The following is a 22,274-nucleotide window of genomic DNA, read 5'->3' as shown; positions in this document are numbered from 1 at the left end:
CTATTCCTTACAAAACCGTTGTGGTTAAACCCATGGAAAGTTTTTCAGAACAATAATAAAACTTGTGTCTGAGCCATACAGTTTCTGTAAATTAATCTCAATCTGTAGTTTACTTAGCTTTATTCTCTTAGCAAAGCACAGAGCATGCTAGCTGCAAGGCAGCACTACAGTCCATTTTCAGTTTGTTTATATCACACCACAGCATTTTCCTTCTATTTTAGTTCATCTGCTTATAACAGAATACCAGTGCTTTTTAACCCTGTCATCCAAACAGCATACATTCTTAATTCACTATGACAGCCCACAGATCTGATTCACAGTATATTCTAGGCATATGACTGCATAATTCAGACAGGTTTGAAAAAAGGTGTGCTGCAAGATATCACAAAAGACTTCCCATTAGCCCTGCTGAGAGTAAACAGACACATTTTACTTGACCTACCCTACTAACCTCAGCAAGCTGGTCCTTAGCAGCACATGCCAAGCTCAAATGACCACTTTCACATCTTCACTGCAACTCCACGTCAAGTCTTTGATCATTTTTCATCTGGAAGTACCAAAGAGATCTCTGCTTCTTGGCCTTTATGCAGCCTCCTCATAATGCACCACCTGATCTCCCTTGTACCACAAAGTAGCATACTCATCTCAACTTTAGCTGCATTTCTCTCCATCACATATAGAAAGGGATATATTGGATATTGCTAAGATAAATTGCAGTTAACTGTTTGTAGATCATTTTGATTTTTTTACCATAGTCTTAGATAGCAAAATACAAAACTATAACTATATCATATATAGGGCCTCTGACAAATTTTGACATTCAGCAGTCTGATACAAAAGTAAATAAACTGGAAGATGAAATCTACTTGAACTGGTTTTCATTTCTCTAAATTTTACAAAATTGTAAGTAGACAAATTATTGAAGTAGAATTCATTTTTGCAGAAGCTTACCTATAAAGTGAAAAAAGTTACTGAGAATATTTTGTATCACAAAAGGTCTTTCCCTTAAGATAAGCATTAAAAGAGGAAACTGAACTCTTCAGAAACACTGTAAGCACACAAGAGGAAAAGCTGTCTATACAAAACTAACTTAGAGCATTCAGAAAATGTGCAGATGCCAAGAACTGCACCCATTTCAAAATACTCTTGCTTTGTGTCTTCTGCTTCTTCCAGACTGCACCCACAAACAATTTACAGAATTCCCTCCCAGATATTCTGGTTACTCTCTACACTCACCCCTGGTCAGTTTACAAGCAGCCTGAATTATTTTGCTGTCACTGCAATGACAGTAAAGGAATGCTGTGTCCCAAGCAGCACAGCCATTTTTTAGTATATTATTTTGAAACAATACTTTCTGAAATACTGTATTGGAACTATGACTAGGGCATCTCTGGAATAGTTGTTTATGCTAGGCCTCAGGCTGACAGTCACAAAAACTTGCAGTTTTTATTGGCAAGGTTCTTCTTTCTTCATTTGTGTTTAATTGCAAGTTTATAAAACCACATAGGTAATTCTGGGAGCTGTTAAATCCCATGCCAAGTCACAAGCCAAAGACTCCCATGAAAATAGGTCAGATCAAGAACTCTCTGATAAGACATCGGCAACAGAGAAAGAAATCTGCCTCACGTTGACTGCCAGAACACAGCCCAGTTTAGCTACATGGAGGAAACATCCCAGCACCACTTAAGGAACTACTACAAAGAGAAGTCCAAGCCAGCCTGACAATACTGTTTGTTCTCTCTTCAGCGTTGTCTAACAAAGAAAAGGGTACAGAGAACAAACACTGTGCCCCATGACAATGCAACTTACTGATTGGGAACCACTGACCTAGGCTGTGGTACTACTACATCAATTCATGTCAGGGCTGAAGCCAGTTCCATACCTGGTGATCCAAACAGCTCATCCCTTGACCCTTTGGAAATAGGCCTTTATTTAAAGTTTTTACCATCCATCCTTTGCTACAAGATTCCTGTATGATCCAGTGGATTAGCTGAGCTTTTCCTTTAGCTTTACTGTTTCCAGGACTACTTCTCTGTTCCCTTCCAGCACAAGTTCAGAAAAAAATTCTCCTGAAATGGGCTGATTCTGCTAAAAGAATGGCAAGCATCTGACATTTTCCTTTCTGCACCTCATCACTCTCTGCTTTTTTGCCTGGCCTGAGAAAGGTTTCACTGACAAGGAAGGTGGGGAAGACTCATTAGGGAGAGAGGCTTGATGCAACAATCATCTGAAACTCAAGGTCAAGTGTCTCCCTTGGTAACAGCTGCAGATGCACACGTATACCCACACACATTCAGTCTTCTTGCAGTGAGGACTGTATTGTACTTAAACACATACATCATGAAAGAATTTCTTGTAAGTAGATGTGCATATGAAGAAGTCTATGCATAGAAACATCCAACCCCTCCCCCCCCCAAAAAAAGATTATCTAACTACAAAGAAGAGAAAATGTGTCATTTCCCATGTGTTTGTAACTTCTAGTTTCTAGATTTGTGAGTCGATCTGCAACATGTAAACACTGGATTTGAGGTTACCTTTCCTATTATAACATCGTAAAAAACATCACAAGATTTAGCACAAGGTAATTAGACATTAGGCTTTCAGTCAGGCTGTGGCATGTTCTTACTTCTCCATTGGGAAGGCAGGCTGTCACACACACCCATATCAAATCTCATATCTCTAATCAAGCATTCAAGTGGGGAGATAACATCTTGGCATACTTCTCAAGAATGAGTTTTCAAGAAGAAGAGGTTGTATTATTACTTACAAATTCAAAACTATATATTATTTAATGCCTCTAAAAGCATTCCAAGAAGTACAGAGAGATCTATTTCTTTCTAAAGGCAGCAAAATATATACAGAGGAAGAGAGACATTCTCTTAATTTCCACTATTCAGGAGATGATATAAGGAACAATAGTAGGCAGACATTAACAGTTGTTAAAGCAGAAACAAAACCTAGCCCTGCTGAGAGAGGAAGAAGGTGACAATATGCCTTTCATTCGTGTGTGATAGCCAGCACATGGGCTGTAAGACCCACACTAACTGGAAGGCACAAAGGGAAGGTTTAGCCCTTTGCTCACTGTCAATGCACACCTAAAAATAAAAATAAGGGAAATCAGCATTTGAATTTGACCTGCCAGTGAGGGAGAAGCACCCCAGTGCTAGGACAGGGATGAAGGTGTCTGGCCTCTGTATGAGGACACTGTCCTTGTGGCCTGGGAGCCAGGAGCAACAGAAGCATGCTGGAATCCTGCAGACAGACAGCAGCAACTCCAACCACGCCTGTGCAGGCACTGGAAGAAAGACACACTCTTATTTTTATCCCACTGCTGAGTGACCTTATGAGCTGCAAATTAGCAACTAAACAAATACCTAACCATAAGTATCACATACAAGATGAGATTTGCTTTTAGACAACTGAGGATAACTAAATTTGTTACTCATATCTTTACAACGTGGGCAAAAGTAAGAAATCTCAATTTAAACGTAGCTGCTCTGACACAGTAGAAACTGTTCATACAAACACACTGAACAGAAGGTCCAATTACTGAATTCTTCCCTGTTACTATGGTCTGTTAGTGCTAGACCATATTAATGTGCATGCATGTTTTCATGTCAGCTATCTGGAGATACTCCATTCCTATTACCAAGGTGATTTTTTTCATGGAATCACAGAATGGTTTTGGTTGGAAGAGACCTAAGAGATCACCTAGTTCCAACTCCACTGCTGTGGGCAGGGATTCCCCCCACTAGATGAGGTTATTTAAGACCTCATCTGACCCAGCCTTGAACACCACCAGGGATAAGGCATCCACTTTTGTTTTTTCTTCCTGAAGTACCCACCATCCCAAATGAACACCTCGTGAAAATATACAACACACCTCCTGGCACTGCATGTCACTCTAGACTTTCACCTGTGATGACAGCAGGTTTGTTTTAATAAGCTGCAGTGTTTTGATAAGTAATGCATGTGTCTGTTGAACTGATACATGCATTTTAAATATTAATGCTGTATCAAAGCTAAATGAAAGCTTTAGAGAAGACAGAGTAAGTGATTTAATAAGGTAGGACATTTAACTCCCTGATGTAAGTTAGCAGCACTTAAAATGGTGAGCTCAGCCCTTGGATAAAGAAACCAGAATTCCTCTTGTTTTCTTTCAAGTGTAACTGCTATCACCCATAGGAAGTCAAGACAGCTATGTGTAATTCATTAAATAGTGTGGTAAAACTGAAAGTCTGAGGAGTAAAATACAAATTCAACATTAATGAAATGACATTTACTCCACAGCCATCACCAATTACATGTCCACCTACACAAAAAAGCTACAGAATTAAACATTGTGTTACAATTGCTGTCTGCCTCCATTCACAGAGCAGTTAAACAGAGTATTTACCTAAACCTATCTTCCTACAGGAAGCTTTAGTTCCAGACCATAAGAAAAAACTAACACCACCTCTGCTTTGCTGACCCAGAAGGGAACCACTGGGGATAGATTTACTGGTTGAGATGACCCATCTTCATATGACACATGTTGGTTTTGTTTCTCTGTACTTTTTTACAGTCAGTTAAGGTGATAAAAACCAACTAGAACTGATTTGGGTCACACACACCCCCTAGCCAACTCTTCTCTAAATATTAAAAGAAAAAGAGCATTTGGCAAAATTTCTTACATTCCCTTGGTGTTCTATGACTTATTAAATATAATTAGCAGATCAGCCAGTTTCTACTGTGAGAAAAGGTTACTCAGTTTGCAAACCTTTCCTAATAAGTATTACCTAAGACTCCTGTGCTGTGTGAAATGTATGGGTTTGTTTTATTCCTCAAAATCCAAATATTTGTCATATTAATGCCTGCACATGACTTTAAATCAGGTATCCACAAAAAAAAGTACGTTTTACAGCTCTGCTAGAGTATCTTTCTGTATCTAAAATATTTAACATCTTCTTCCACAGCCAAGTCAGCTAAAGAGTCTTCTTTTCAGACAAATTTCCATATTGGTTTCTAACACCCTTCTGTTCCCATCCCAACCTTTTTCTTTCTTTGTAAAGGTATTTAATAGTCTTAATGTATCAATGTGACCAAGTTTAAAAAAAGGCCCTAATGAGAGGGAATCTTCATTATCTTCATTAAGTAATAAATGCATATGTCAAGAAATCAGGAGTTAAGATAATGTTTAATACAGTATATAGTGCTAGGAAGGTTTCTATAGCTTCTGGGAAGCAAAAGCCTCCACAGCTGGCACAATGAAGTTTTCAGCTTTTCTCCAGTTGCCAATCTGGTCATTTGACTCCCAGTAAGTCACTTGTCCCTTTTAACTTCCCTCCTCCAGTAATTGCCTTGTGAATCCTTCCCTTTGTGGCACTCAAACAAAACTTTGCACATCAAACTGCTCAGGAGGACATTCTCCCCTCCAGCTGCAGTCCAAAAGCTGCTATTCCCAGTGACAGTTTCTCCCTCAGTCTGGCTGACGGCATGCCCCCCATCCACTAGAAGCAGCATCTTTCAGCATCTCTAAACAGATGGAGACTACAACAGAATCCAACCATCCACATTTGCAAATTGCAGCCATGATTCTAAACAAAGGAAAACATCTGTCTTTTCTACACTCAGTACAAAAATGTGTTTGCTGGACAACTGATCTGTGTTGCCTCAGTACTCAGCTGCTGCACATGATTTTTGCTCTCCATTTTAACCACCAAGATTTCTTGAAGGCAGCCAGTCCTCCCTGGGCAGCACCCAGGATGTCTCGCCAGGTCCCACGGCGCAGACACATGACTCTCACAGCAGTCAGATGAGGGACCAAAGGCACCCTTCAGCACTTGGCTCAAAGCATGCCATTCACAGTTCTATCCTCTGAGGTTTGCTTGCCATTTTGATACCCTTGCTCAGACTGGTGGAGGCAGCTGGAAGGTGGTCCAAGTCACTGTCTGTATCACATTTCAAACACTCAACAAGCTTTCGAAGCAGAGAGTCACGCACTGCAGCTCAAGCCCTTTCAGTCTTGTTGGGCTGTAGTACTTGTAGTGCCATTTCAATACCAAGACAAAGTTTCTAGCACATATAATTTTGATCTTTCAAAGTCACAGATTTGGATGCTTAGAGAAGTAAGCAATCTTTGAGTAAGAAGCCTACAAGCTGTGGTACTGGATGTTCCCATCCCCACGGAAATTAAATGCTGGGACTGAAGTTACAGGTTAGCTCGATGTGTACTGGAAGTAACACAGATTTACTGAATCAGTTAACCTTGGAGACCAGGCAGCAAAAGGCTCCTTTCAGGGTCTCTGGGATTCCCAGATGGCAAGAGAGCAGCAGCAGTGTGAGGACAGGGTGTGCCCCAGGCAAGACAGCTAAACAAAGGGCTGCTGTTTGTCCTGGTGGGAGCAGCACTAACTGCCTCGGGCTGGTAGGAGGGAAAGCACTGAGGGAGGAGCAAAGATTTTCAGATAAGATTTAGAGTAGCGATTTCACAGCTTCGTTAAGCTTTAGCCTTCATTCACCTTAACTAGGCAGCAAGCTGTTCGGTGAGAGGTTGGTTTTGGTCACTTCTCCAGCCTTGCAAGTTTCAAGATGATGCAGCTCTGGCGTTCCCCCTTCCACACGCACATTTCAGTTACAATGCAATCCTAACACAGAAGTTAACTGTGTTCACAGCTTCCCAAATGACCCAGATTACAATGAGATAATTAACTGCTCATGAACAGCTTTTCACTGAAAACGTCTATCACAGTGTCTGTTTAGGGACTGAAAATCTTCATTACTGTATCTGTCAAATCTCTGAAGAAATTCAGGACTGTTTCTTTATATACAGAATTAGAACAGATTTAGTTCTTGTTTTCCAACTCTCCTGGACCGTGATAAATAAGCAAAGTTTTTCATCAGCTGAACTTGTAAGGTGTTTTTTAAAACCACAAAAAACCCTCCCCATATGCCAGTTGAAGCTTCTGATTCGGTCACATCGATGTGTGAAATAAATATACTTCACTCTCATGTATAATTAGCAATGTCAAGTCTGTTTCTTTAGATAGCATTCATGGCATATTGTCTGTGAAACAGTAGCTCTGCACTTCGTATCCGAAACTACTTTGTTCCTCTCAGAACAGCTTCACTGGCTAAACCAAGCTCAATCCACAAAACAATACATTATGAAAGCAATAAAGGTTCACTATGATCTTTTTATACATGGATGTGTGTGTTCTCAAATTCTGAGACACAATTAATAGCTCTGATGCAGTTTTACTCTATGCCTAAACTTGCTACACAATTTATGATGCAACATGATCCAAAGTCAGTCCTTACTAACTGTTGGCTGTATTTGCAATACTTCCCTGTTTTTTCAAAACTTCTCCTATCATACATGATGAAATAACATAAGAAATTTTATTCATTTTGACTCAAAAAAGAGGCTGTCTTTACAAGACAATAAAGCAGTACACAATTAGACAACACACAATACTTACACCACATAATGGTACAACACTTTCACAACTTTATTTATTAATACTAAACATGATATGAAATTATTATTGGTCTTTAATACTGACATACACACATCTGTTCATTGCTCAGGACAACAGAAAACAAGCAACAGCCTAATTCAGTATCAGAAAATAATGAGCAAGGGTCATTACAAGGGAGTCCTACCTGGATAACTGTTTTCACTTCAACAGCAGCACAAGATAATGCATTTTTCAGATTGCCAAGCTGAGAGTCTATGGAATCTGAAAGAAAAGAGAAAGGGTAACAGTAATATGACATTCTAGTCAGTATTGGACATATTACATATTTGCACTTTTTTCCCTTTTAATTGTTAGGAAAATAAATTTAAATTAGTTAACTTCCAAATATCTGATTCTATATTGAACTCTGCAGAAACAAGAGAAGTCAAAAGACTTATTTTAGCTGGGGGGAGGGAGGATTTCAAATTGCATATTTATTCTGCCTCCACACTTGTCTGAGATAAATTGGTCTTAACATTAGAATTAGGCAAAATAATTATTTTTAAATGGGTACATGTAAGCTTTATCTAACATATCTGTTAGATATGTTAGTCATCTGTAAGACTTCAGATATATCATTTCATCTTATACATTAAAAACATGCAAATTCTGATATGAAGTTTTAGGTGTAAGCCTTCTACCACTGCACTGAATATGTCCACTTTAAAAAGCTCTTAAGTACCTGTGACTTCTTGTCTGTAGTAACGATGCTCATTTCTTTGCTTCCCCATAGCTAATTACTCTGCTTTGAAAGTTAGCAATAAGCTTTAGCTCATAGCTGGCTGTGCACACCAACACTGAGCAAATGTCCATTTTGCACTGCCTAGTGCTGCTACACACTGGGAACACCCCAGGTCTCCCCTTGGCAATAAATGCAGAATTGGAGCAGCAGCCATGGAATACACGTAGAGGCAGCATGGCAAGCACCTGACAGCCAAAACAGGAGCAAGGCAGGCCTGTTCCTCCCATGTTCATGGGCCATCAACTCCTCTGCACACTGCAAACTACAATACAGTTCATCTCCCCAGTTTATATTACATATAATATAACTCCTCTTTAATATAGTTTGTAGTTACAGTTTATTGACTGATTCAACTATTATCTTTAAATTCTGATGTCATTGAGGATAGAAACCATGAGTTCATCCATGAGCTTTTTGCTGCAGGCTTATTACATCACTGACAAAAAAAAAAAAATAAAGATGTTGGCCACTGTAGCGATGTGATTCCAAGAGATTAAATAGACTGAAAACCATTTTATATTAGCAGCTCATCTTTTCTTCAGAGCTTTCAACTGTGAGATAAGATTGATTCTAGTCATGATTCATAATGTAGATTGACAAAACATTTTCAGGACAAAATCCTGAGCCTCATAAACTAGTCTGCTTAATGCTACTGCTTAAGAACACATAGAATCTGTTAGCCTACCAAGGTGTGGGGAAAATTCAAGTTGTGTTCTTTGGTAGTTAAGCATAATGAAAGCAGCTATCCAAGAACATCAACACTTTGTGCATATTCAGACATGCCTTATTTTTTATATCTGATGGGTTTCCCCTAAAGGCAAGAGTGTCAGCTAAAAAAAAGAGCATGTCCATGTATCTATAATCTATTTCTGTCTTTGAAAACTCATTTGTCAAAGAACTTTACTGAACACTTCTCATGGTAATGCTCAAAAACAATTCAGTAAAACACAAAAACATGGCATCAGAGCTGTTCTCAGAACTGCCATATGGCCAGAATGACACAGGACAGAGTTAGTGGTCTGGGCTGTCAAGGGCTTTTAAGGATACTGCAGTGTAAGTTATTTGAAGTGTATTAAGTAATGTTTGTGCTCTATTTCTGTAATACAGAGCAAGGTACTATATTAGATAAGTATATGATATCACTTGTGATAGAAATGTCCACAATCCACTAAAAGCAGGTAAAAATAAATTCAGCTTTATTATTGTACCTCTAAGTCTAAAATTAGGAGGACACAATTTAATATACTCCATCTTTTCTTTACCAAACAAAAACCAGCAGCAAGCAGGAGATGAGGTCAGGAAGAATACACACACCATAGCCTGGGATTAAACTGCATTAGCACAGCTATGTGGGAAGCTTTCATCACTCCTACACATAATTCATGTAGTTCTAGATGGTCAAACTTGCTTAACTCACTGCAACAACTTTCCAAAACATTCTCTACAAGGCAACTAACAGACACTTTGCTAGCAGCAAGACTGGATTTTTTTCCTGCTTCTACTCATTATCATAGCAAGATCCACAGTAAAATTTTAAAAAGTAGAACTAGTTTGGAGGGAAGACACTACTGAATAAGTTTTATAGATCCATTCTGCTCCCTTCCACATGCTAGAATTAATTGACAGACTCACGGGTGGCCCAGGTGCTTGCCACACAGAGCGGGAAGATTCCGTGCAGGAAAGCAGAACTAAGGCTGGAGTTTCAGGGAAAGGCAACATTGCAACATCATAAGATGGGAGTTGCAGCAGCTTTAACATCATCTTCGTGAGAAGCACAGTACTCCTGCAAGGCACTCAGGAAAGGACTGGAAGTTGCCACTTAGAAGACATGCTTGTGACCATTTCCTACCAGGTGTTGGGATGTTAACAAAAATGCAAATAAACTTCCAAAGTAATAGCACATTCCTTAGCCTGCTTTTTCTGTACCTGGTATTGACTTTCACACTGTACTCTTAAAAACTCACAGCTCTGACATGTGCCTACTTTAAAATCTAGCTTCCTATCGACATGCTACTACACAGAAAACATTTCATTACAAACACAAAAATGCAATACTGACTCAGGTTCAAGGTCCATCTGACACAGTATCCTGTTTCTAATAAGTACTGCCAGTGGGTGCACAGAGCACAAGAACAGAGCAAACATACAGCTACCATTCCTTGATGTACTTTGCCAGCTGACAGCAATCTGCAGCTCCGGGATTTCCCATCTCCCTTTAAGTGTACACATGTAAATATAAACACATTCACAGTAAAGTCCAAACCTAGTCAATGTCTGAAATAATTTAAATCAAGTCCTCAGCATTTAGGTTACTGCTTTATTCCTTTTCATAAAGATGAATAAACTAGCACAGTTGAAACTGATGACTCTCATTCACTTATTTCCTAGCTCTGCATGATTAAATCACAAACCCTAAATTTACTGTTGCTTTAAGACAGCTTTTAGAAGCCACATTCAGTCACACACCCTGAATGCAAAAAATCTTAATCCAAACAGGGACATCTAGCAAAATCCTAATGTTAATTCTAAGTGAGATTATAGATTTGATCATCCACATCAATTAAGGACAAAGAATACTTTCAGTAAGTGAATAACCTAGTAGTAAATTAAGCAAGGTATTTCTATAAAAATGGCTAAGATATAACATCCCTGCATAAAAGAGACCTGATGGATGAGAATACTTCATACCAAAATTTTAACTACTATATTTTAAAATGATCACCTACAAAGCAACATGCCTCATTAAAAGGCTCCTGATCTAAGTAAACTTAAAATAAGAACTCCAGACCTCATCCAAAAAACCTAACTGTAAAAAACAAATTCTGAATTCAGCTACCAAAGATAGCCATGAGATCTAATGATGTTGATCACCACTGTCCAGACTGTTTAGTCTTCCTCAAAAGGAAGAATTCTGGCGCTGGGTGATATGGTTTAGTGCTTTAGGAGTTACAGTGATAGTGTTGATGCATTCACGGTTGGACTTGATGTTAAAGCTCTCTCCCAACCTTGCCGATTCTATGATCACTGAAAGCTATTGCCCCTGAAGTCACTCTACAGTTTACTCAGAGGGAATAAAAAGCAAAGATATGGCAGGCTGTTTAAGAAATCAAATCAGTTAAGAAGCTCTGGAAGCACAGAAAGGCACGTTGTTAAAAACACGGGTAAAATAAAAGGAAGCTAGGAATTCAGAAGGGAAAGCACACAAGTAACATGCAAAGGCACCTACTGCTCTTCCCAGCTCTTTCCTCAAATATCATCTACCTTCTCCACATGCAACACGCCAAATTAATAGCTATTTATTGCTCCACGCAGATTAAACGTAGGCATTAACAGGAGCTGGCCTCACAGGTGAATTAAGTTATTACCAGCCAATTCATAAAAACGCCTCCTGTTCCCGATACCCCATAAATTGAAGTTGATAGGTCTCCAGAGCCCGGCTGCGCAGCCCGGTGTCCCTTAATGGCTCAGTCACATCCATTACTTGCCAGAGCGAGCTCTGCGCAACGAATCCGGGCAGCCCGGCAGGTTTTAAAAGCCCGAGCACTCGCCGTGATTAGATCCACCGGGAGCTCCCCCGCCCGCTCGGGCGCTGCCCGCGGGGGGGCTCGGGGAGCCGGCGCTGCCGCACGGAGCCGCCCGCCCCGGAGAGCCCCGCGGGCACGGCAGCGGCTCCAGGGGGCTCCCCGGGGAGGCGGCGGCGGCCATCTCGGAACCGGCGCCTCCCCGCGCCCCCGGCACCGAGCGGCCACAGCCCGGCACCTGCCGCATCCCCTCGCTCGCCCGCCGAGCCCTCCCGCGGAAAAGCCCTCCGGCGCACCGTGAGCGCCTCGGAGCCCCCCGCCGCGACCCTCGTCAGCTCGCGGACCACCGCGGGGCTGCTGCTCGTACCTGCGGCCGGGTCTGACGCGCGAGTGTGGCTCAGCTCCGTCTACCCGCGGCTCCGCTCGCCCCGGCTCCGCATCGCCGCCGCCGCGCTGGGCCGGGCCGGGCGCGCCGTGCGCCGCCCACCGGGGCGGGGCCCGAGGAGCCCAACGGCCGCGCGCCCACGGCCCGCCCGCTCCCAGGGCCCGCGCGCCATTGGCTGGCGGCGGGAGGGGCCGCGCGGGGCCGGGCCGCCATTGGCCCGCGGCGGAGGCGGGGACCCGCCCGCGGGGGGCGCGTGACGCCCTGTGGCGGGGCTGGGCCGTGGGTCCCGCGCCGGGAGCCCCTGAGGGATGAGTCCCCCGAGGGATGAGTCCCCTGAGGGATGAACCCTCCTGAGGGGTGAGCCGCTCTCCGGGATGAGCCCCCTCACGGCGGGGCTGCCAAAAGTTCGTTACGGCTCTGCCCGAAAACGAATGCGAAGCTCTCCACGCAGTTACCATTTGTGCTGCTAAGCTTCTTCCTACTTTTGTTTATTTATTATGCCAATGTATTTCAAGTCTTTGAGTTAGAACACCTTTGCATGCACATATTTTCCTCTCTAAAATTTTGCTAAATTTTTTTGCTGGATATATGAACTCTCAACTTGTTTGGACTTTTTTAGCAGTAGAGTCCTCAGACCTTGCAGGCAAAGGTTGGAAAGCATCGGTCAGGGCTGTGCACAGGGGAACAGCAGTGATCTGCAGCAGCTGCTTGTCCAAGCCCGGAAAGGACTAGTGACAAAGCAAATTAATTCATTTGTCAGCTCCGTGCCTTCTATTTAATGCACATGCTAGCAGTGAGCCACATTCTTTTACTGCGATCCAACTATTTTGTGATAATGTGACGATGTTCCTCCAATGCTTACTGAAAATATCCTTAAAAGGTACGGTGGGAAAACAACACTTGGGTTTGCTTCTCCCGCTGGGTTTTGTTTCCTCCTGCTTTGTTTCACGCTGCAGCCTCAGTGCTGAGGCAGATCCCTCAGGCTGGCTCCGTGTGCCCTGCTGTGCTCCCAGCCCGGGCGCGGGACCTGCGGTGCTGCCGGGCCGGGGACACCGCGCTGCTCCAGGAGGGAGCCCGGGCGGGGAGCAGCGCAGTTAAAGGCTATCGGTATGCGGCTGAGAGATGGACAGGGCTTGGCAGCTGGCAAGCTGGGTGCCTTCCCCAGAGGAAGAGGCTACAGTCCTACTTGTGTTTGAAAGAACAAGACTTTACTCTTTTGGTGAATCTACTCTTAATAGGTTTGTTTTTCATATAAAACATGCCAAGGATTCTTTCAGTCTTTTCTAAGCAAAGAAACACAGTGGTATTATAAACAGGTATGTTTGCTACAAGAGTACTGTCCAACATCCACACAACTCAGCTTTTAATGCACTGAACTGCCAGCCTGCAGAAGTGCTCCCTAGTCTACAGCATGCTGTACTGATACTAGTTCCTGGCTAATCTCTTCAAAATATGTCATTACAGGTGGTTTTGGACAGCTGTAATTCTCCTGCACTGAGAGAGGCCTTTCAGCATTGTCTTCAATCAGTGTTTTGAATGAAGTGCTTAATTGTGCCAAAAATTCATTGCAATACGTAAGCAGTTCCAGAAGACTAGATTCTTACAGCTTCCTCTCATGTCTTTTATTACTAGACATATGGTTCTGTAGTGTATAATGCAACTGCTCTCATTCAGCTTCCTTTGACATTTGTTCCTATTCAGTTTAAAATTGCAGTATTTGACACACTACACGATTACAGGATTTCATTATGTTGTCAGTCATTTTTTGTTTAGATGAGCAAATCATTAACAATTACTTCCCTTTTATCCATATCTTCAAAGACAGGATATGGTCCTTCCTTTTGTGATCCATCAGCAACTGAAGCATTCCTGAAAGGAAACCTGTTGAACATACATGGTTAGTTTTTGAATAAGTTATTCTCAAAGCCAGCAGGGTAATTACAGTGCCTAGAAAAGCTAGACACATCAAATGTAGCTCAGTTCCTGGATGAATACATATTTTTTGTGGGTTTTGAGATCACATTTTAGATATTCATCTCCCTGTCCTTTTAAAGAAATGTTTCACAATATTAAACAAATACGAAGCTAATAATTTCCTTCTTGTTATGCTGAGTAGCACTCCTCAAGTACTTTTTCATATCTTAAGACTTAAGTCCATTTGGAAAATTAATTAAAAATAATTAGTTCTGAGTTCTGATACTTTATATGCAAACTTTTAGTTGCAGTCAGGCTGTTGTTGGAGAAATTTAAATTCCCCAGGATGAAAGTGCTGACAGACACTAAGCAACAGAACTCCAAAACACGACTTCCAGTCAGAAAGATGAATTGCCATTGTGCCCATCCATGTGTTATCCTTCCTTTCCTATTGTAGGGTTTGGCAAGAGTGAGTTGGGCCCTCTATTGGTTTTGAAAAAGGGCGTTTTCTCCGCAAATCCAAAGCACAGCAGCTCCTGCAAGCTGAACACTCAGTAATAGCAAACGTGATGAAACTAAGGAGACAAGGAAGAACTTTCCACAGATCAGTGCTTTTTCCAAACCCAGGGGCTTTTCCAAGCCATCTTCAAAGAATATTTTTCTATGTGACTTTGGTTAAGAACTAAGTATCTCAAAATCATTGAATCAGTCCAAGTCTGAAAGTCCATGAGCCAGACTAGAAAAAGATGGTTAGGGAGGTAAATTTAAGCAGGTTGGATGACCTGCTCCTTTTCATTTCCTCCCAGAGGTTTTTCTGGTGAAAAATGTCAGGAAGAAATAAGACACTTCAGAAGCTGTTGAGACACACTGGTCCCCAAAACACTTTAGATAGGACTGATATGTCTGGGGTATTTTCTCCTGTCTTGCTGACATGTTTGGAAATCTGCAAAGGCAGCATCCTACATCTCTCTCAGGGAGATGAAACAGTAGAAAGACATCTCAGGTGGTACCATGACTGCATATCACTGTACACATTCCACCCACAGAATCTTCCTGGTTTCCTCTAAAGATTTAGCCCATCACAAGGTGTTGGCATCACTCTTTTCAGTTGCTAAGTTGTTTTTACAAGGCAGTTAAAAACATATTAAATACTTTCCTAAAATTATTTTTCCATGCAGGCAATTGCTGTATTTGGCACAAAGATATTATATGATCATTAATGGGAAGTGAAACCGAGCCAGTTTCTCTTCAAAGTGAGGCCAGCCCTGTGGGACAATTTGAGAACTGCTTCAAATATGTTTAGTTGTGTGTGTTTAGAAACTGCTTTGGTGTTATTCACCTCCTGACACTGACACTTTTGCTGTGCATAGCTGAGATTCTTGCATAATTTAACAGAGCCATCTCAGGTGTCTCCCACTCTGTTCCCAGCATTCAAGCTCTGTTCTCCAGGTTGTGGCACACATTACATTTACTGAAGAGTTTACACAACTTGCTTATTTAGGAAATTTTCTAGAAGACAAGTTGGGTGGGTTTTTTTTTTCATTCACATATGTTTGATTTGCTCCAAAAATACCTATGAGAGCTGTCTCCAGCCAAGTTTATTTCCTTGATTTTTCTCTGATATGAGTATAAACAATATTATTCCATTTTTCATCTCAAATTCCAACATTGTTGGTGCAAGTGATAGTCATAGACATATTTTTTCTGTTGCATTTTAAATACGTGCTTTTTTTGTGTTACTGTTTCATCTTCACAGTATTCCAGCAGACAGCCTTGTGGATAGCACAAAGGACTGGCTGAATGGAACTGGAACCAGCAAAATATCTGTTTCAGTCATTGCAAACTGAGGGTACTGGAAAATATAATGTTTCAGTCATTGCAAATCAAGGATACTGGAAAATATGTTAAAATGGTTTCATTTATTAAAGGCATATTTCGTTTGTTTTCTCACTTTTTCCTATTATAATTGCAAAACCTTCTGATTTTTTTTTTTTTTTTGTTCAGCAATACTCTGAAGTATTGCTATCTAGGTATAGTAAATGAATTATGCAAATTATTTTATTGAAAGAACATGCACATTTATGTGTACACATTATTTGCCTGGTCTTCCTATTACAGATGCAACTTGTAGTAACATCCTAGTTTGTTAAAGCAAAAACTGCTCTAAAGATTCCAGATTTCTGAATGATACAGTAGAAATCTGTCATGCTTGTGTAGGACACATGGAGCTTGAATACAGTAGTATAAATAAATATTGAAATATGTTGAACATTATTTTTGTTGGTTTAGGTTGAGAAATTTTTCTAGCTGCTCATAAGGTAATTTTAACTTTCTTCTTTCATTATATTTATAAAAGTCTCAAAATACATCATTTTTCCCCTTCACCTTGTAAAATTTTTCTGTCTATAATGTTAGTCACGGAATACTAGGTTGGAAGGGACCTGAAGAATTTTCTGGTCCAGTCTTTCTTGGCAAAAGCATCATCCAGACCAGATGGTCCAGCATCCTGCCCAGACTAATCTTAAAAGTGTCCAAAGTTGGGAAACCCACCACTTTTTTGGGAGATTATTCCAGTGGTTGGTTGTTCTTGTTAAAAATATTTCTCTTGTGTGCCATTGGAATTTCTGTGGATGTAACTTGTACTCATTACCTTTTGACTTTTCCATGTGTCACATTTTAAAAATTGACTCTCCATCTTCTTTGTAGCCACCCATTAAAGACTAGAACCATTACCTCCATCAGCTCTCCCCTGAGCCTTCTTATCTCACGGCTGAGCAAGCCCAGTTCTCTCAAGCCTTTCTTCACGTGGCAGGCTTTGAGCCCTTGGCTCATCTTTGTGGCCCTTCTCTGGAGCCTCTCCAGCTGCCCACCTATTTTTTGTGAAGCAGGGACAAAAACTGAATTCACTATTCCAGGTGTAGTCTGCCAAGTGCTGAGTAGAGTGGGATAATGACATCTCCATCTCTGCTGTTGATGCCCTTGTTGATTCAGCCCAGACTCCTGTTGGCTTCTTTGCCACAGCAGCAGACTGTGCACTCATACTCAACTGCTTGTCCACCTGGGTTCCTTCCTACAGAGCTTCTCCTCAGCAGCTGGTAGATCCCAGCCTGTGCTGCACTCATGGATTATACTTTCCCAGGTGCAAGACCTTACTCTTGTCTTGTTAACTTCATAAAGTTCTTGGCAGCTCACTCTTGCAGCCTATCCAGATCTTCCTGCAGGATGGCTCTTCATCCCTGTGTCCAGTGTCCCACTGAGTTCAGGGGAAGCAAACTTCATCAGGCTGCACTTGACCCCATCATCCAGATTGCTTTTTCAAGATATTAAACGGTGCTGGGCCCAATGGAGGCCTCACTTGGGGCAGGTGGAAAGGAGCTGTTTGTGACCCTGATCTGGGTGCAGCCTCTCAGCCAGCTGCCCACCCTGTGGACCCTTGTCTCCACCAGAACACCTCAGTTCTGTAGGAGGAGCCTGACAGAAGCTGTATGGAGAGCCTTGGAGAAAGGCACCTATAAAATGTCCACTGCTCATCCCACATCGATTGAACAGGTTACTTTGTTGTAGAAAGTGATCAGGTTGTCAAACACAATTTATCCTTGGTGAAGCCATGCTGGCTTTTCCTAACCACATACTTCATCTGATAGCCCCAGAAGGATTCATTCCACAATTTTCCCAGACACTGAAGTAAAACTGATGGGCCTATAATTTCCTGGAGCCTCCTTTAAGCCGTTCCTATAGATGGATGTCATTAGTCTTCTGGGTTGCCCCCAGTCTCCACAATTTCTCAAAGCTTGAGGAGAGTGACCTCATAGCAACATGAACCAGCTCCTAACACCCTTGGGTGGATATTGTCAGGCTCCATTGATTTGTAGGGGTCAAGTTTCTGTAGAGCTCATCTACCAACTCTTCATTCACTGATGGTGGGTCTGTGTTTGCATCAATGTGGATTTTTGTTCCAAGGCCTGGGGCCCAGTAGTGCTGGTAAAGAGAGGTGAAGAAAGCCTTGAGCCTTTTAAGTGTTGCTGGTGACTAACTCATCTCTCCTGTTTAACAGTGGGCCAGTATTTCCCTTTTGTTTCTGTTTGTTGGTTACAAACCTGAGGAACCCTTCCTTGTGATTTTTGACATCTCCGGCCCGTTTCAACTCAAGCTTTTCCTTTTCTGACTGCATCTCTGCACACCCTGGTAGTTCTCAATGAGTATTCATTCACTTCCATCTCTGGTACATGTCTCTTTTAGTTTTGAGCAAACACAGAAGCTCCCAGTTAAGCCAAGGGGGTCTCTTGCTCCACCTGCTTTCCTTGCCTCTAAAAGGGATGAACATTTTGTGCTTCCAGGAGAACATTCTCAGTGCTCACTAACTCCTTTATCCTCCATGGAATCCCTGCCACCTGAGCTCTGAGTGAGCTAAGTTTGCTCTTCTATAATCTCAAACCTTTGTATTAGTACTAAACTCAGTGTACTCAGCCAGAACCCAGTGTTTTTCTGTGGCACCACCTTTAGGATTTCTAGCTAGGATCCAGCTATCACAGAAGTACACGCAAATGCAGATCTGACCTTTTTGTTCTGCATGCTTGGTGAGCTTACCATGGATCTTTTTGTTGTGCATAAGCTGTTTTGAATATTCATGCAATTTTGATAAACAACAAAGGTGAATTTTGTCTCTACTCCAAATATGTCTTGTTCTTCTTGCTCAGTGTTAAAGTTTTCCTTACTGCAAACATTGATATCCTTTCTGCCGTGCCATTCAGTTTATACATACATATATATATATATATAGATAGATAGATAGATATATAACTTGACCAATCATGAAACTTCTGTCCAATTTACTGAGCTTTGCAAAACATCCATTGATGCTACTCCATCCAGCTTGAGAAGTTCTGTCCAACAACTTGGAGTCTTCTTGTTCTGAAAAGTTACATTTATTACATTAATTATTAATGCTATTTCAGGTTTAACGGTGGCTGGTTTTCAATTCACAAAATTCAATGATTTTTCATACAATTCCTCATTGCATGATCAGTGGCCATCCCTTGTTTTTCTTACTAGAATTTTACATGTTTATCAGTCCTGGTTTGCAGTTAAAATACTTCCATTATTGACATGCAGAAACCAAACTTCTCCTCAGAGTTTTGCTGCCACCTCCTGATCCCTGGCACACCTACTGGTACCTTACTCAATATTGTTTAATTGTTTGGATTTGCTTAACTAAGCCACTTGCCACCACCAAACTGCACTGTACCAAAAGCAGACATGTCCTTCATACTTCCTTAATGTTAATATTATATTTTAAAATGTTATTTGGAGAGGAGAAAATATACAGTTGTTTGCAATACTTCAAAACCAGGGTATATTTATAAGTTCACTGCTGACGCCAAAGTTTCTTACAAAACAACTTCAGGATTTGTGGAGGAGTTGTGAAAGAATTAAAGACATACTGAATGCAAAGTTTAGAATGTATCATCCCTGATTAAGCTTCCACTTTACTTTGCAGAACTCTTGGGAGGGTGAACTGTTTGCATCACAAGATAGTTAAAATGTCACTGCTTTCTTTATCTTTCCTGGCAGTTACAGAAAACTACTATTAATGAATTTGGATGTGGCTGCAAGCCAAGAATGTGCTGTTCCACGAGTGTGATCCTGCATCTGCATTTTAGTCTTCCCCTCACAGGCTGAAGAGAAGACTGATGCTCAAAGTCAGAAGCTGGGAAGTGGGGTCCACTGTGTTTTTGAACGGCAGAAGAAGTATGAAGAAAAATAGAATATAGTGAGATAAACAGTTATCATTTCATTTTAATTTGCTACCTGATTGCCTGATTTCATTTGCCTACATTTTCTCCACAAAACCCTGTCTAATCCTCCCCAGCACTGAGGCAGGGAGCAGAGTTTTCTGCTGCATTCCCTTTGGGCAGCACATGGAGCTGAACAGAGAGCAGATCTCCCTTTAGTGTATCCCAAATGATCATCTTGTGCCATCGTAGCAGCGCTCCCCGCCGGGAATGGTGAGCATTGGCTCCGTGGCTGCAGAAGGCTGATCTATTGCTTTACTGTTATTACACTACACTGTACTATTAAGAAAAACTTATTGCCCTTGCCAGACAGTTTGATACAGCTTTTACCTAATTGGTCAATCAATTAAAACTCTATCACCAGAGTCTAATTAAGAAACTTCCCTTTGGTAAACAATCTCTGTAACACATTCAACAAGTGCACAGCAACAGGTGTAGTATGTGGAGATAAGAATTGTTTTCTCTGAGCTTTTTCACAGCTTCTCACAGCTTCCCAGAAAAATCCTGGGAGAGAGTTATGTCTCTCTCTCTTAAAAAAATATGTGATTACCATGATGTACAGCTCAAGTACTGAGCTAAACTTTTAGGAAATGCATAAGAAAAGAGGCCACTGCTCAGGTACAGACATGACACCAAGGCTAACAGTAAATATGCAACTGCGGACCCAGACAAGCACATTAACTAATAAAGATGAGGGAGCCAGATGCAATTTTTCATAAATTAGCACACACTTGTGGCATATTTTGAGTTTAAAATTCTCTCCTGGGGCAACTGATGCTGAGTGCTTCTGGCAAATAGTTTATTCCAGAGGGAAGGAGGGTTGCTGTGGAGCTAACCTTGTCCTCCCAGTTCACAGATGTTGCTGTGTATGTGGCCACAAATTGGGGAATATCAGAAGAGGAGCCACAGTGCCTGAGATGCACCACCAGCACTTGTGCATTTACTTGTGCATTTAAAGAGAATTTTCTAGACTGAAAAATAAGTACCTATTAGTGATAAGTAATGTGAGATGAAAGATGCTCATTATCTACCCAGCTATTACCAGTCATTATTAAGCATACTTGTTCTCTATCAGATAGTTAAACTACTCTTTACTAGACTTATGTGACAAAAACTGAGAGCCATGTTCTCCTCCAGATACCAGGAAAGACACCTGAATTTAATATAAATTGTCCTCCAGGACCCAGCAAGATCTATACCTTTCTCTTGCACCTAGCAAGGTATGGTAAAACCTACCCTTAATATCAGGATTGCACCCAGCTATACAGTTCTTAGTCTTCACCAAAGTGCCTCAGCAGCATAAGATCTGAAGGCTCCTGATAAGTGTCAGATACTTTAGATCTGTGCTCATTCATTGTCTCTGGATGACTCAAGCACAGGCGAATTCCTTGCCGGCAGCAGTGAGATTGGTCTCAGATTTACCTCTTCCTAAGTAGAAGCAGAGATGCTTTGAGTTCAGGCTGCAGCAAAGCTCACATCCAGAAAGGAGTGTGTTTTCTGGACAAATCCACTGGCAAACCATTCTTCCATCCTGGGAAGATTGTGAAGCAGTTGTTGCTTCTCAGCCTTCCTAGAACTCCTCCTCTATGCTTGGGCACAAGCTCCTGCCTGTGAAAAGGCGATTTAGACTAACAGGACCATAAGCCACTCAGGATCAGCAGCAATAGGGACCATGAGTCTGACCAGAGCTGGCAAATGCCACACTCCTCTGTGCTCACACTGCTCTCTGCCTGCTCTGGAGAAAGCGGAATTGTGAGCTCTACTCTTTCTGCAAGTGAAAGATTAGTGCTTTCTGAATCTAACTCAGAGAAAGGCAAGTGGCTGCAACTTAGAGCTGTCACTTTGTGTGAGAGTGGTGGTCCTTTCAAGTAAATATTTTTACCTCCCAAGGCTGGATAACAGATTGTGGCTCTTTGGTTTCTATTTTTGCTTATCTCATCTAGAGTGAATTGTAAGCAGCCTGGCTGCGCTTGTTGCCTGTCAGCGCAAGCCAGCCAATCTAGTGCAAAATCTGATTATAAGTCTTTTATTTTCAACTCACTTAAACTCTAGTACTGTCCAGATCTGCCAGAAATGCTACTCTGTCTCTACAGGGGATTGGTCTTTCCTGTCTGGAGAATACCTTTATACCCATCCTGCTCTTTTCTTTTGCAGTGTATCTATGTGGACATATAAGGGAGGGATGGGAGGGAGGAACAGCTCCCACAAGAGACAAACATCCATTTCTCTCCCTAAGCTGGAAACCTATTTAAATCTGCTTGATGGGAATCAGCCCTTCAGCTGATTCCCAACACATGCACAAGGTAGGGTGAGCTGCTCTGCTGAGTTTTTAAAGAGCCCATACAGCCTGTTACACAGGGTTTGACTTTTCCAGTGCAGGACCCAGCTTTCAGCTGTTTGTGCCAGGTTACCCTGATTCAC

At 41.7% G+C, this 22,274-nt stretch overlaps 1 protein-coding gene across 1 annotated transcript in view; it reads right to left on the bottom strand.

Annotated features, from left to right (window-relative positions):
• Positions 1–12,217, bottom strand: part of MPP7 (MAGUK p55 scaffold protein 7) — a 146,844-nt gene extending 134,627 nt beyond the window's left edge. Inside the window, exons 1-2 of the mRNA XM_058023683.1 lie at positions 12,130–12,217; positions 7,645–7,721 (exon numbers count right to left, since the gene is read on the bottom strand). The gene's annotated coding sequence lies outside the window, so the exon portion shown is untranslated. The remainder of the gene's footprint in view (positions 1–7,644; positions 7,722–12,129) is intronic.
• Between the last annotated feature and the right edge of the window lie 10,057 nt (positions 12,218–22,274).

Source organism: Melospiza georgiana, chromosome 1, assembly GCF_028018845.1.
Source record: "Melospiza georgiana isolate bMelGeo1 chromosome 1, bMelGeo1.pri, whole genome shotgun sequence".
Taxonomy (NCBI): Eukaryota; Metazoa; Chordata; class Aves; order Passeriformes; family Passerellidae; genus Melospiza; species Melospiza georgiana.
The sequence above is the reverse complement of the archived record's forward strand: the minus strand, read 5'-3'. Positions and strand labels throughout refer to the sequence as shown.